General features: G+C 35.8%; 1 protein-coding gene across 1 annotated transcript in view; it reads right to left on the bottom strand.

The window, feature by feature from the left end:
- Positions 1-215: 215 nt before the first annotated feature.
- The window catches only part of kcna4 (potassium voltage-gated channel, shaker-related subfamily, member 4), a 43,726-nt gene continuing 29,416 nt past the window's right edge, over positions 216-14,525 (bottom strand). Inside the window, exon 2 of the mRNA XM_053676661.1 lies at positions 216-1,742. The gene's annotated coding sequence lies outside the window, so the exon portion shown is untranslated. The remainder of the gene's footprint in view (positions 1,743-14,525) is intronic.

The following is a 14,525-nucleotide window of genomic DNA, read 5'->3' as shown; positions in this document are numbered from 1 at the left end:
TATCTGAAAAAAATATATATAGCTAACATAAACTAAGTATGTTTAAATAAGTTTGAAATTCCTCTATGTATGGAGAGTTTGGGAAACCCTGTGTGTGTGTGTGTGTGTGTGTGTGTGTGTGTGTATCTATCTATCTATCTATCTATATATATCTATATATATATATATATATATATATATATATATATATATATATATATATATATATATAGATAGATAGATAGATAGATAGATAGATAGATAGATAGATAGATTATTATTGTTGTTTTTTAATGTATGGATTTATTTCGGTTTGTTTTCTGTCAAAACATAATTATGAAACAATTTTTGCAGAATTTTCATTAAGTTTGTGCATCTAATTAATCATTTAAAACTTGACTGCATAATCCATATATACAGTTACACTCCAATTATACGATTTGAAGCAGATCAGTTAAGTTTCACATTAGTTAATCTCCTCATATGTAAATTTACAGAAGCTTGGGAGCCCTTGTAGGCTTTGAATGTTTTTCTAACTGGATTTTCATGAAACAATTTCAAAATAAATTGTTTCATATCAATCTTGATAAATGAGGCCCAGTGTCAGTATGTTGCACTCTGTATTGAACTGTTGCCAGGCCGCCAGTTTAAAACCTGTCTAACGTTTAAACTCCAGACTCTGTAGCTTTCCCTTGTGATGGCGCAAATGTAATATTTGTTGTTTATGCATGTATACAGCACTGCGGTTATCAGCAGGCTGAGCTTGCCATCGGAACATTTGGCATAATTCCAAGAATGAACTCATACACATGAAGCCAAACATCACACCTGGCAGTAAATGCCTTCATGTTGTAACCGGTACATACATTACGTACTGCATTCATTCCTGAGGAGATCTTGTAGCTCCTTGCTTATTTGTTTGCTTTACATTAATTGTGTGCTAGAAATATTTATACATACTGATGTACTCTAAACACTTGCATGTTTGTAACTGGATCTTACAGCACTTTGTTAAATACAAAATACACATCTGCTAAGAATTTATAGCTGTTGGGATGATAGCTCTTGCTCTGCCTGCAGTGGCATGACTACTGAATCCAGTGACAAGGGGAGTGGTGGTGATTGTTTTGTTTTTTTGTTGTTTTTTTTCTTCTTGCTGCATGAATACACTCCTAATGAATGGCCTTGGGACAAACTCCAAGCTAACACCAGGCCGTTTCAGAGTGCAGTTTTGGTTGAAACAGAAGGAGATTAAAATCTACACACTTAAGACAAAGAGCAGAGCCTGATTTGCTCTGCTTTGTGATTCTATTACCAATCCCACCTAATGGAAACCAGTGTCCACATTACAACCAAACAAATATTTCTCTATTATATTAAAATACCCACATCTGTTTTTGTACAAGACACATGTTCACAAGTGAAAAAATGTCAAAAAAAAAAATCAAGCTTTTTTTTTTGAGAAGACTCCTACTGTGTATCCCTCTGCGCAGAGATGTAGTGAGTTGTGTCTTTAAGGCAATCATCAGGGACAGGATTTAAACAGTGACTGACGTTGGGCATGAAGATGGACTTCCTGTCTTACAGGTGGTAGGAGAGCAAGCAGTGTCCTCGCTATCCTCTACTGTCCAGCAGTGGTTTCTCTGGGTCAGGTTTATTTTGGTTCCTCCGATCTCTGTTCTCTCTGACAGCTTAGTCATCGTGGGTCCTTTGCATGGGGAGGTCAGTTCAATGGCGCCTTTGATTTTGATGGTCAAGACACACTGCAATGGACAAGCACAGACAAGAGATGATCAGAAAAGTACGGACTAGGACATGCAAAAAAGTAGGAAATGTTATGAAATACAACTAATTCTATTTCAGTTACAGTGAAAAGTTTGGGTCTATATGCACATTTAGCAAAAGATTTATCATATACAGTCTACAAATGCTGGTATTGTTCATAGCAATACATGAGACCTACATACGGTAAGTCCTTCATGGCCAATGATATAAAGATACACAAAATGGAGAAAGACCGTGCTGAAGCTTCACCTTCTTCTCAGTTAACCTTCTATCAATTCCCATTTCTCTCTTAATCGACTAGGGACAGCACTGACCTTCCCCCCAAGTCTCTATCTTGTCCCAACTATTCCGCAAATCCTACCCTAGAACTCCAGCCCAAATTCTCCACACTTTTAACAGTTCCATAATCATAACTCATGTCATTTATTAAAGTGTGTGGTTAGCACTTTCAAGCAAGTCTTATTCCAGCAGGTGTCATCTATCATAAAGGTTGCTTTTGTCAATTTTTCATTTCAAGTTAATATAGCAGTCAATTGACATATATGGCATTTGGCAGACACATTTATCCAGAGCAGCTTACATTTATCTCATTTATACAACTGAGCAGTTGAGGGTTAAAGGTCTTGCTCAAGGGCCCAACAGTGGTGGCTTGTCAGTGCTGGAGTTTGAACTCATGACCTTCTGATCAGTAGCCCAATGTCTTAACTACTGAGCAACCGCTCAGTATATAGACAATCAGTAACAGCAAGTGAGTAACCTGAGCTCAGGATCGAGCTGGGAGTCATTGAGTCGTGAGGAAACAATGCTACCACCATGTACCACCACAACACCAGATGTGGTATAAATATTCATAACAACTTTAAATAGCTGAAAAATAATCAGCTCCACTTCTTCTGGGATTGTCCTTCTCTTTGGCCTTTTTGGACCCAGTTCTCACAGGACTTGCTCTACACAATTTACTCAGCACCTCCTCTTCCTGAATGACCTTGCCTTACCAGTACTAAAAGCAACGAAAAAACTGTTAATCGCTGGAGTCCTCCTCATGCGATGGATATGCGGATGTGGGCCGTGTCTTTACCGGTCAGTGGTTAAGATGTTGGATCAGAAGGTCGTGAATTCAAATTCTTTTGCTGCCACCCTGCCACTCCTGGGCGCTTGAGCAAGGCCCTTAAGCCTCAACTGCTCAGTTGTATAAATGAGATAAATGTAAGTTGCTCTGGATAAGGGCCTCTGCCAAATGACATAAATGTTATGTACTGGACACTATATCTATGGAACTTTCAATTGCTTGTATACATGGTGATCAATCCGAGTCTTTGGACATACGGCACCCCGTCCTGGTTTTCCCGTGCCCTGTGCCCTGAGTTCCCTGGTATAGGCTCCATGCTCCCCGCAACCCTGTGTAGGATAAGCAGTAAGGAAAATGGATGGATGTTTATATCCTTGAAGTCTACTGTGTGTGGGTGGGTGGGATGGGTTAGGGGGGAGATCATGGCTTGTTTGGTTTCCATTTGTTCTGTTCTTCTTTACTATGTTGAAATGAAAACGCAATAAAAGTCTTAACAAAGAAAAAAAGGAAAAATAACCAACTTGAGGCAATGCATTTTATTTAAGGGCAAGAGAAAATGTATATAACTCTGTCATTACAGTCTCATGGCATAAGTTTCCAAGTATTCATAAACATCACACAAGCAGACGTATAAAAGTCAGGCCAGAAAGTGTTCTAACACAACCTTACATCAACAAAAATCTGTCATTTGGCTCAGAAGTTCAAATCAACATGACATCAGTGTGACAGCTGACGCCTGTTGGAATACACATGTATAAATATTAATGTAGGGTTATCTCAGTTAAATCATAAAGGAGTTATTCAGTAGTCAAGTAACTGTATAAACACTGCCCTTAACTGTTACCCAGAGACTTTCACATTACAGTCCAAATTACATTACATTCCAAATTATTGAGAATCTTCACACAACATTAAAAGTTTGCAGTTTTTAATTATATAAAGTTTCACCATGTCACATTCACTGACTGATGCTTGTTTTTTTTTTTTTTTTTTTTTTTAATTATAATGTGATATGCTTATCTCTGTTCACTGTGTGTTTAATATGCTATCTATTATTTATTGCATTTTATATCAAGGCACTGTTGAATTCTTGATTCTGATTCTACCCTTACCAGCCCGTTTATTAGGAACACCTGTACACCTACTGATTCGTGTAATTATCCAATCAGCCAAACATGTGGCAGCAGAGCAATACATTAAACCATGCAGATACAGTGTAAGAGCATCAGTCAGTCTGATGTTCACATAACATCAGAATGTGGGGGAAAATGTGATCTCAGTGACTTTGACCATGGCATGGTTGTTGAGTATTTTTTTTAAGAAAAAAAGAAAAAAAAAGAAGGGATTTCCTGGGATTTCCTGGGAAGACATCCAGTGAGAGGTCAGAAGAGAATGGCCAGACTGTTTTGAGCTGACAGGAAGGCTACAGTAACTCAAATAACCACTCTTTATAACTGTGGTGAGCAAAAAAGCATTTCAGAATGCACAACACATCATATCTTGACATGGATGGAACTACAACAGCAAGAGATGACACCGTGTCAGTGACAGGAATCTAAGGCTACAGTGGGAACAAGTTCACCAAAACTGGACAGCTGATGATGGAAGAAGACCATTAGATGTTTTTCTAATCTTTCCAATCGAATGTTCTTCTAAACTGTCCAATTTGTGTAGTTGGAGAATTGCATGAATGTGCAGGCGGACAGGTACAGGTGTGCAGTCGTACAGGTACAGGCGTAAAGTGGACAGTGAGTCTATATTCTACATAAACGACAATACCTAGGCAATTCTGATATAAAAAATAATCCCTGATGCTCAGTGCAATATACCCAAATGCATGTTTATTGATGTCACTGATTTCCACTGAGACTTGTTTTATTTAATATGCTACAGAATGTCTGTCTTTTGAATGTGTCTGTCTGTGTTAGGTCTGTCTGTCTATTATAGCTGACGTTATTCATTGCAGTTTATCTGATTTTAAATCTCACATCTATCCTTTTTCATTCATTTTTTGGCTGAAATTGTGCAAGTAAGCTTTTCATTTCGGTAAACCTGAAGCGGAAATTTGAATGTCTCAAGCAACACATTACGAAAGTAAACCTTTTACGAAAGTAATCGTCTACATTTGCTCAAATGTAAAGAATTTCAGTCTGAATTATCTGTGACATAAATATAACAGCCACTGTCTTTTTGTTCCCCTGTGCAAAAGAGATAAACAGTCTATAAATCTCCTGAATGTTGACTGTGAGTATGAACCCCAACATGTTGATTGATGTGACATTTAAATACAGTATACTGAATCCAGTGATAAGCAGTATATTGCTATTCTTATCTCTTAGACATGAACTTAGGATATAAATATTATAAAATATCCCACAAACTTGAATTCCTGGACTATTTCATATATATAATTTCAAATAACCCATGATTTATGATGCAGCCCAGATGAGAATATCTTTTGGTCCCTCTCAAGCTTCTTCCTCATTAGCTATATCTTAGGGGCTGAAATTGAGTCCCTATGTAGTGCACAAAAATGGGCTGAACAAAAAATAAAAAATAAAAATATTATGAAAAAGAATGATGACATGGTTTATTGTATATTAATATGTGCATGTGAATATGAAGAAAAGCATAGTTACTGTTTCCTTTCTGGAAAAAATATTTAGTTCAATTTGACGTACTAATGTGCGTTACAGAAATATCACAAATATCATGGAAAATCGTATCATGATTAATAGAACAAATAGAACTAATGATGCAACTCTAATACACTGTATGTGACTTGAAATGGATATTACAGCCTTTATAATGCAGTATGTATTATAAATTATGCATGGGAGTTTTCCTTTGAAGTTGTTTATGATGTCTTCTGCTTTGACACAATCTGTATTATAAAATACACTATAACATTTTGTAGTACAATTCTACACAGCAGTATGTAGATGCTAATTCTTCACCAAAACACACACACACACACACACACACACACACACACACACACACACACACACAGCATCACCTTCTTCTTTTAAATCCTTTCCTTATTAAAGCTGTTAAATGCAGGACAGGATATGTTTTGCTTAAGCCTCTTGCACTAGGGTGTTTGAAGCATACAAAATTAAAGTAACGATTTCTTTCAGTGTAATTAGAAAGGCGCTCTCAGCCAATTGAAAGCTCATTTTCAGTGGAGCGCAGCGCTGTATCCATTATTATAACCGGCACATCAGGCCATACTACACTCACAGCAAACAAGACAGAGTTATGATAAAGAGAGCAGAAAGAAAGATTTATTTTTAAAGTTTTTGGGTGAACAAATCTGATTGGACTGTTGGGCTATGAAATGTGTTTTTTAAAAGTAGGATTTGTCACGTTTTTGTGACTCATCCAATTTATACACGTCTGAAGAAATGTGGTAGTCTATACACATCATAAGAAAAGCCACCATTTGTATATCAGAGAGAGCTTTCGGAAACTTTGAGCACATATTCAACACTCTAATTTCCTACTGGGATGGATAAAGGGTTATTAGACCCTTGAACCTTGTTTTGATGCCCAAAACATCAATTTATGAAATTGTGTAGTTTATGATGGTGCAGTCACTTACATGCCAGAACAACTGGAATATAATATAGTATAGTGCAGATGTCTTTGCATTTTTGCCTTTGCAATGTTGCATACACATGCTAAGTATTATCCAATCAGCCAATCAGTGGATAGTGAGCTTCCAGTGAGCATCAGTTCTGTGGGTGGAAATGCCTTGTTGATGAGGCAGCTGTGGCTCAGGTGGTAGAGCGGGTTGTCCACTAATCGTAGGGTTGGCGGTTTGATTCCAGGCCCAAAAAGTACAATGAAGAAGGTTTACAGCACTTTCCTCCAGCTTTAAAAGATCTGATATGCTTAGAATGTGAACTTATAAAAGAAGCAAGCATATGGTGCAATTAAGTTACAATATAATGAGTCGACTTGATTCTCAGCTTTACTGCAAACAGCCTCATAACTCTGTGCTTTACTGCAATACATGTGCCAAAGGAAAATAAAAAAAACCTTTTTTCCTCTTTTTTATTTCCAGTTCTCTCTCTCTCTCTCTCTCTCTCTTTCTCTGATTTACTTACTTCCAATCTTGCTTTTATTTTTTCACTATTCTTAACTTGCCAGTTCTCTCGCTGCTTTTCCACTCTCTCGCTCTCTCTTTCTCTAAACGATATTTTCATATTTTCCTGGCGCAGGGGAAGTCAAAACATGACTCAATAAGGAATTCAGCAGTAATTGTAGCCAATTTTTGTTTTTCTAAGCTGTCTCATTCTGAGGCTAATTTTAGCTCGCCAGCGCTCGATGCCTGTGTTAACAGCAAGCTGAAGACATCAGCGTGGATTTCAGCAGATGATGACAATGTTGAAATAGAAATCCATCTTACAGGTTGGAGGAAGTAAGTGAAAAGACAGATAAGTTACTGTAAGCTGGCAACTGATCAATGAATGATTAGATAAGAGATAGAAACACCCAGCTAAGTATGTGAAAGCTTCCAAAACCCCGCTATATTCTTATCTTGTAATATTAGGATGAATGTTATCATTTTTAGAAGGGAAAGTAAGTCTGAATCTGATCAGAAGGTGCTGATCAATCGTTTCTATAGTAACAGTTCATTCACAGGGCCTTGTATGGCAGACGCTCTTCAAACTGATTTGAAAAAAAAAAAGAGTCATTGTTGTACGCATGCTAAAGTTTTCGGTAAGGAGTCTAAGCATCAGTGCTTCGTAACAGAGGTAAAGCTGTAATATTAAACTTGGTACTATGCTGTTATTGGAAAAATAATCAGAACTAATCCGGAGTGGTGTGATGAAGCCCGATATGGAGTTACTATTATCACCAAGAAGTTGATTACTTTCCTATAACAACATGTCCTGAACTGGTTTATTCACTGTCATGTTCTATTTTGTACATGTAGAATTTTATAGAAATACTTTTTTTTTTCAATTTCTTTTTTTATCCCAACTTCATTAATTATACATAACATACAGCTGTATTTTTCAAAGGTCTTTTCACAGTTCTCCATACTAAACCATGTTTGTATGTCATCCATGTTTAGATATTTCCTTAAATGACATAATGATTGATGCTAAAAATGTAACGTTTTCCTGGGATTCTCTTTGACTATGTTTATTGTCCTTTTCTCAAGATGACCTGTTTGCCAGATCCCAAGTTAATGTCCTCAGCCTTCAAAGCAGGAACATCTACATAATTTCATTACACTGCTTTATGGACCTTACAGGCAGAATTTCTTCTTATCTTGAGTAGCTTTTTATCCAGAAAACTATACATGTTGACAGTGTTTAATATATATATATATATATATATATATATATATATATATATATATATATATATGTATATATATGTGTGTGTGTGTGTGTGTGTGTATGTATGTATGTATATGTATGTATGCATATATATATATATATATATATATATATATATATATATATATATATATATATATATATATATGTATGTATGTATATGTACAGTATATATATATATATATATATATATATATATATATACACACACACACAAAATAATTACGTAAAACACAGTTTGGGTTTTGTGATATGTAAATTTGTGCATATTAAATGACTGAAAAAAGGATCTTTTAATATTTTTTTATTATTTTAATATAATTTCCATATATTTGAATATTATGTAGTGATGTATACTTTCAGCGTGTCATGTTATCTGTCATGAGTAAAGGATAAAAAATAAGCCTATTACGGCATGATACCCGACCTTAAGAAAAAATAATCATATTTGGAAAATGACATTTGGTGAAAGTAACATTTTGTTTTCACCGTTAACCATTTTAACAGAAAATTTACCAACGACATTTACCAACATTCTACATAGACAACATAATTCCAAAATGCCTGCTGCAAAGATTCACATCATTTATCATCGTTGATCTGTTCTGAATTCTTAGTGATGATGCATCCTTCTGGGACATGCTTGAATGCTCAAGAGGCTGCTGTCATCTCTCTGTCTTGGTATCTCTCTCTATTTCTTGGTCTCGCTCTCTCTCTTCCTCTCACAAGCACTCCATCTCCACCTTCATCTGCAGGCCGTATGGCTTAAGGCAGGGATTGAATATGAGGTGGAGAGGTGCATCACAATCCCTGAGCTTGTTCCTGATTCAGACAGGCAGTGAGGAGGACGCTGCTACAGAGGCTTGTGTGTGTGTGTGTGTGTGTGTGTGTGTGTCCCTGAGTCATCTGACTCCCAAACAGACCGTCAGCGTGGATTAGCTGCATCCCGCATGCCCGAGTGAGGGCAACAGCACATCATTAAAGCAAAGACTCCCTCCTCTGCCTCAGCAATAAGACACACACATATCCAAGCAAAGAGGACAGCATTTCCACCACTTGCCTCATTCTGCACCAAGCAACAGGGTTAATCAACAGGGCATGAAGTCAGTGGTACACTGACTTTACTCCAATCTCTAAGTAAAGAATAAAACATGACAGGCCAAGATTTTATAGCAAAATATTCCACGACACAGTGGTGTAATGTGGCCTGACACAAAGCAGAACATCAAATCCTTTAGGGCAGCTGTGGCTCAGGTGGTAGTGTGGGTTGTCCACTAATCACAGAGTTGGCAGTTCGATCCCCAGCCCACATGTCTCCACATGCCAAAGTGTCCTTGGGCAAGACACTGAACCCCAAAATACTAGCGCCTTGTGTGTATGTGTGTGAATAGGTGAATGAGAAACAGTATAAAGTGTTTTGTAGAATCGCTATATAAGTGCAGACCATTTACCATCCTGAAGTGTGATCCTCTTATACCACAGCAGTTTGCCAACGGTTACAATATGTAATTTATAAATAAATGACTCTTTATGCTTTATATAGTTATATTTAATATCCGGGAACATTTGTGCCCTCAACAGTCTCATATTTTTCTCTCTTTTGATGTTAATAATACAAATGTAAAAAAAAAATAACACAGCTTGTCATGTTACAGAGATACCTTAAAGCGTAAACTCCTCTGTCCTGAAGACTTTCTTATGGCATAAAACTGTCACATATGGAGACATATGTAGATATAAAAAGCATCACAATATCAACGATTATACAGTTTTCGTTTTCAAACAATAGGCTTAGATTATGGTGGAGAACAATAACAAGACACACAATGAATTTATTACTATTTTTTAACACAACAGGCCTCAATTATATATATATATATATATATATATATATATATATATATATATATATATATATATATATATATATATATATATATATAATTTTTGGCATTGCTTGTTAAAAGTTTAGAAACTGCTTTAAAACATTTTTAAAACATTGAGCTTCATTTATCAATCTTATCAACTTTCGGAAGCACAAGTTTCTCATTTTCTTCGTACTCATGCATGTACACCGATCAGCCATAATCTTCAGTGGCTGTGACGCTGTATGCCTCCATGTTGCTTTTGACAATGATGATGTTGATGCTAGGGTGGTGATATCAAGTCACATGACCTTGGGACTTGAGCCAGCCCACTCTTCAATGTTTCCCATTGAAATTAAGCCCACCCAATCATTACTCCTCCTCAGAGCCTGCCAAATGTTTGCATCTTCCAGGATACGTAACGCATTTAAGGGTTAATAAATCAACACCTTCAAGATTCAAGAATTCAACAGTGCTGTGGTAGAAGAGATGATGAAAGACCACAACTTGAGCTGGCAAACAATTACTGATACTGTATATCTCTAAAGATACAAATTATACACTTACTACAGTACATCCAGCAACAGATTTACTAGTGTGCATCGAATATCATGATTAAAAAGAACATTAAAGTTCTGTACACACTTCAGATAACAATGTCAATATTTGAAATTCTGACATTTATATCTAAACCACAAATACAATTTACACATGTTTGTGCAACTCCACAGAGTGCTTTCGCTGAAAATGTCCCAATGTTTGACAACCCTGTTTATTTTATGGGTATAGTACAATCACACACATGCTAAACTTTCCACAGGCTTTTGGAAGCATTGGATTTGAGTTTCTGGACTTTTTTGGTCAATCATTTGCTTACTGCATTGGATATCTCTGAATTAGGTGAATAATCCACTGCTCATGGATTTGAGGGCTTTTTTATTTTTTTCCACATCTAGAATGGCATTAAACACCAGTAATATTGCAGTAGTAGTAGTGTAGTGTAATGTTATTCAGTAGTAGTAGTGTAGTCTAATGTTATTCAGTTGTAGTAGTGTAGTCTAATATTATTCAGTTGTAGTAGAGTAGTCTAATGTTATTCAGTAGTAGTAGTGTAGTGTAATGTTATTCAGTTGTAGTAGTGTAGTCTAATGTTATTCAGTAGTAGTAGTGTAGTCTAATGTTATTCAGTTGTAGTAGTGTAGTCTAATGTTATTCAGTTGTAGTAGTGTAGTCTAATGTTATTCAGTTGTAGTAGTGTAGTCTAATGTTATTCAGTAGTAGTAGTGTAGTCTAATGTTATTCAGTAGTAGTAGTGTAGTCTAATGTTATTCAGTTGTAGTAGTGTAGTGTAATGTTATTCAGTTGTAGTAGTGTAGTCTAATGTTATTCAGTAGTAGTAGTGTAGTCTAATATTATTCAGTTGTAGTAGTGTAGTCTAATGTTATTCAGTAGTAGTAGTGTAGTCTAATGTTATTCAGTTGTAGTAGTGTAGTGTAATGTTATTCAGTAGTAGTAGTGTAGTCTAATGTTATTCAGTTGTAGTAGTGTAGTGTAATGTTATTCAGTAGTAGTAGTGTAGTCTAATGTTATTCAGTTGTAGTAGTGTAGTCTAATGTTATTCAGTAGTAGTAGTGTAGTCTAATGTTATTCAGTAGTAGTAGTGTAGTCTAATGTTATTCAGTAGTAGTAGTGTAGTCTAATGTTATTCAGTAGTAGTAGTGTAGTCTAATGTTATTCAGTAGTAGTAGTGTAGTCTAATGTTATTCAGTTGTAGTAGTGTAGTCTAATGTTATTCAGTAGTAGTAGTGTAGTCTATTATTATTCCTTGTTTTGAACTTGTTTATTTTAAGTAAGTAATACTGAGAATTTCATATTTTTTTAGGAGTTTGTAAAATGTGTATAAATATATTTTAAAGAGTACTTGGACCATTGTTTCTGACACAGCATTCATTCCTCTATGACCTCTAATTTAGTATAAAATTTATTTTATTAAGCATACATTGTTAAACATAGTATTATCATACAGTACGACATGTTTAATGTTGTGGCAGTCGATCCATCACCAGCTTCTATTTTTTTTCTCTCTCTCATGAAGTTAATAGAATACAACAAAAGCAGTATGTCATGTTACTGAAAGACCAGAAAACACAAGCTCCTATCCAACAGAAAATGTTGTAAAACAATGATTAATATTAACAAGTATTAGAACAAGTACAATAATACAGTATAAACCTGTCGTTTATGTTAGATCTGGAACTACTGTCATTACTGAGTTATAGAAAGTCAGTCCACACCTTCTGATTTGAGAATTCAACAGCACTTTGCTATAACAATGAAAACAACAACAACAAGAACACAGAACTATGTATTAAAATAGATAGATATTAACCCTATAAGTAGTCTTCTACAAAACCCAAACACAACTGAAATGATCTGTCATAGTAACATACATTGGTACAGTTTCTAGATTCAAAGACTCATTGAAATAGTAATGCATAAAAAGTCATTGTAGTGTGATTGATGTATCCTACTTTGAACACTTGAGCTCAACCCAAAAACCTAACCCTGAACATAATATGGTCTGTGATCTTAACTTATACCTAAACTCTAATGTGAGTTTACTGACACTGTATTAACTGAATTAGATAGGTAGAGTATCTGATGACCTGCAAGAACTTCAAAGAACCTAAAGAATAGAAATGGTTACTTATGCATCTGACTTTTTTTAGTAATGGAAACTTCATTTGTTTTTATGCCCAACATTACAGCTACAATATTTCCTGTCAGTGAGAGAGAAACATCTGGGGCTGGCATTCGATGGCGTAGCAGAGGGAAATTAATTGGGGAGTATTAACTTTTTTGGTAACATTCAGACAAGAAATCAGACAAGAAATCAGACACAGCTAAAGTATTAAGAGATTATTAAAAAATAACTACACCATCACTATAGCATTTTATCAGATGTCCTCCTCTCCTGATTGTTATGTCAATCTGATCTTGTTTTGGGCACATTAATACATGCTTGAGTGGCCAAAGTTGCTCTTTAGGCTATACAATTAAATGTGCATCTGGTTTTTACGAGCTGACTCAACTCCATATTTAGCCAATGCTAAAGGCAGAAACGTTTCTCGAACCCGTTTGTGTGACAGAAAGGTGACTCAAAGGTCAGCATTTAACAATGACAATAAAAACTCTCATTAGTGGTATTGCTCTAAGACACTTTTATGACAAATTCAGGGCAATGAGTAGAAGTGGAGAAGAGCAACTGGGAAATTTCAGGATGTCCATTCAGTGACAGCCCATGTGGTGGCCTTGTACTTGCAGAAATACCCACTTGTCTTTTGGTCATGTATAATTATATTTTAGCTCATTTCCCTTCACTATCAGACTCCCAGCACAACTGGAATGATAATTTGCTATCTGACCAACCATTTGAAAATTCTAACATATTTTCAATCCAATATAGTAATTACAGTAATTTAATTTCTTTCCTCTAAAAACACAATAAAATTGATCCAAATTATATTTGCAATGACATTCTGACTTTACCATTTTTTAATGCAATTCTACATGCTCTAGCGAATAAATGAGGTTACAATTGAATAACTGACTGGCATTTGTAGCTGCTTTCCAATAGGTATGCCTCCGGACCTTGACATTCAGAATAAGTGATATAAAAATAACCAAGCAGGCATTTTGACACCATAACACCTGTATGGTATTGTAGATAACAGTAGTTGTGAAACACATTTAATAAGCTATTTTGTAGGCTTTGTTTTACTCCAAACCCCTAACCTGAAAGATCAATTTGCTACCACTTGTCTGGACTTGGTTTGCTTGAAATTAGCAGGATTTTTACATTCCTTATCAGCAAAGTTTTCAACAGGCTTTCGTTATGCATGACACTATGCCATGGTGCAACTCAACAACAGAATGTATAGGCTATACTGCATAGTGCCAAATAAGGATATTATTTATTTATTTTATACAATGAAGAATTACTTGTGAGGTTTTTCACTTTGGGCTTCAGTCTCAAATTCAATCAAATTGACTCTCTTGGAACTGACTTCTTGGAAACATTTGGATATGAAATTTGTGTTGCCACACAAAGATTTATTAAGTGAGCATTCACCGATTATGTGAACTTCATGTACTCAAGCGCTTCTTCTGTAGATTTGTGTACAGAGTCGATATTCTCAGATGAGTACAAATCAAAGTAGCTTTAAATGCCAATATGTCTGACTTTGAGTCCCTGCCAACCTGCTTGAGATTTAGCCAAATGCCAATATGTGAACTCAGACAGTGGTGGCCTGTCAGAGAACGAATGCAGAGCCGTAAGTGTGTCAGTCGTGCTCTTCACTTTCCTTCACCACAGTGAGGATTTATAGCACATGTTTGGTCTCATCAATCACATAGAGGCATCTGCTTCACGACTGATCTCGGCAGTCATCTCCGTGCCCATTCCCATCT

Source organism: Ictalurus punctatus, chromosome 27 (assembly GCF_001660625.3).
Source record: "Ictalurus punctatus breed USDA103 chromosome 27, Coco_2.0, whole genome shotgun sequence".
NCBI lineage: Eukaryota > Metazoa > Chordata > Actinopteri > Siluriformes > Ictaluridae > Ictalurus > Ictalurus punctatus.
Note: the sequence above shows the minus strand (reverse complement) of the source record. Positions and strands in the feature narration are given on the sequence as shown.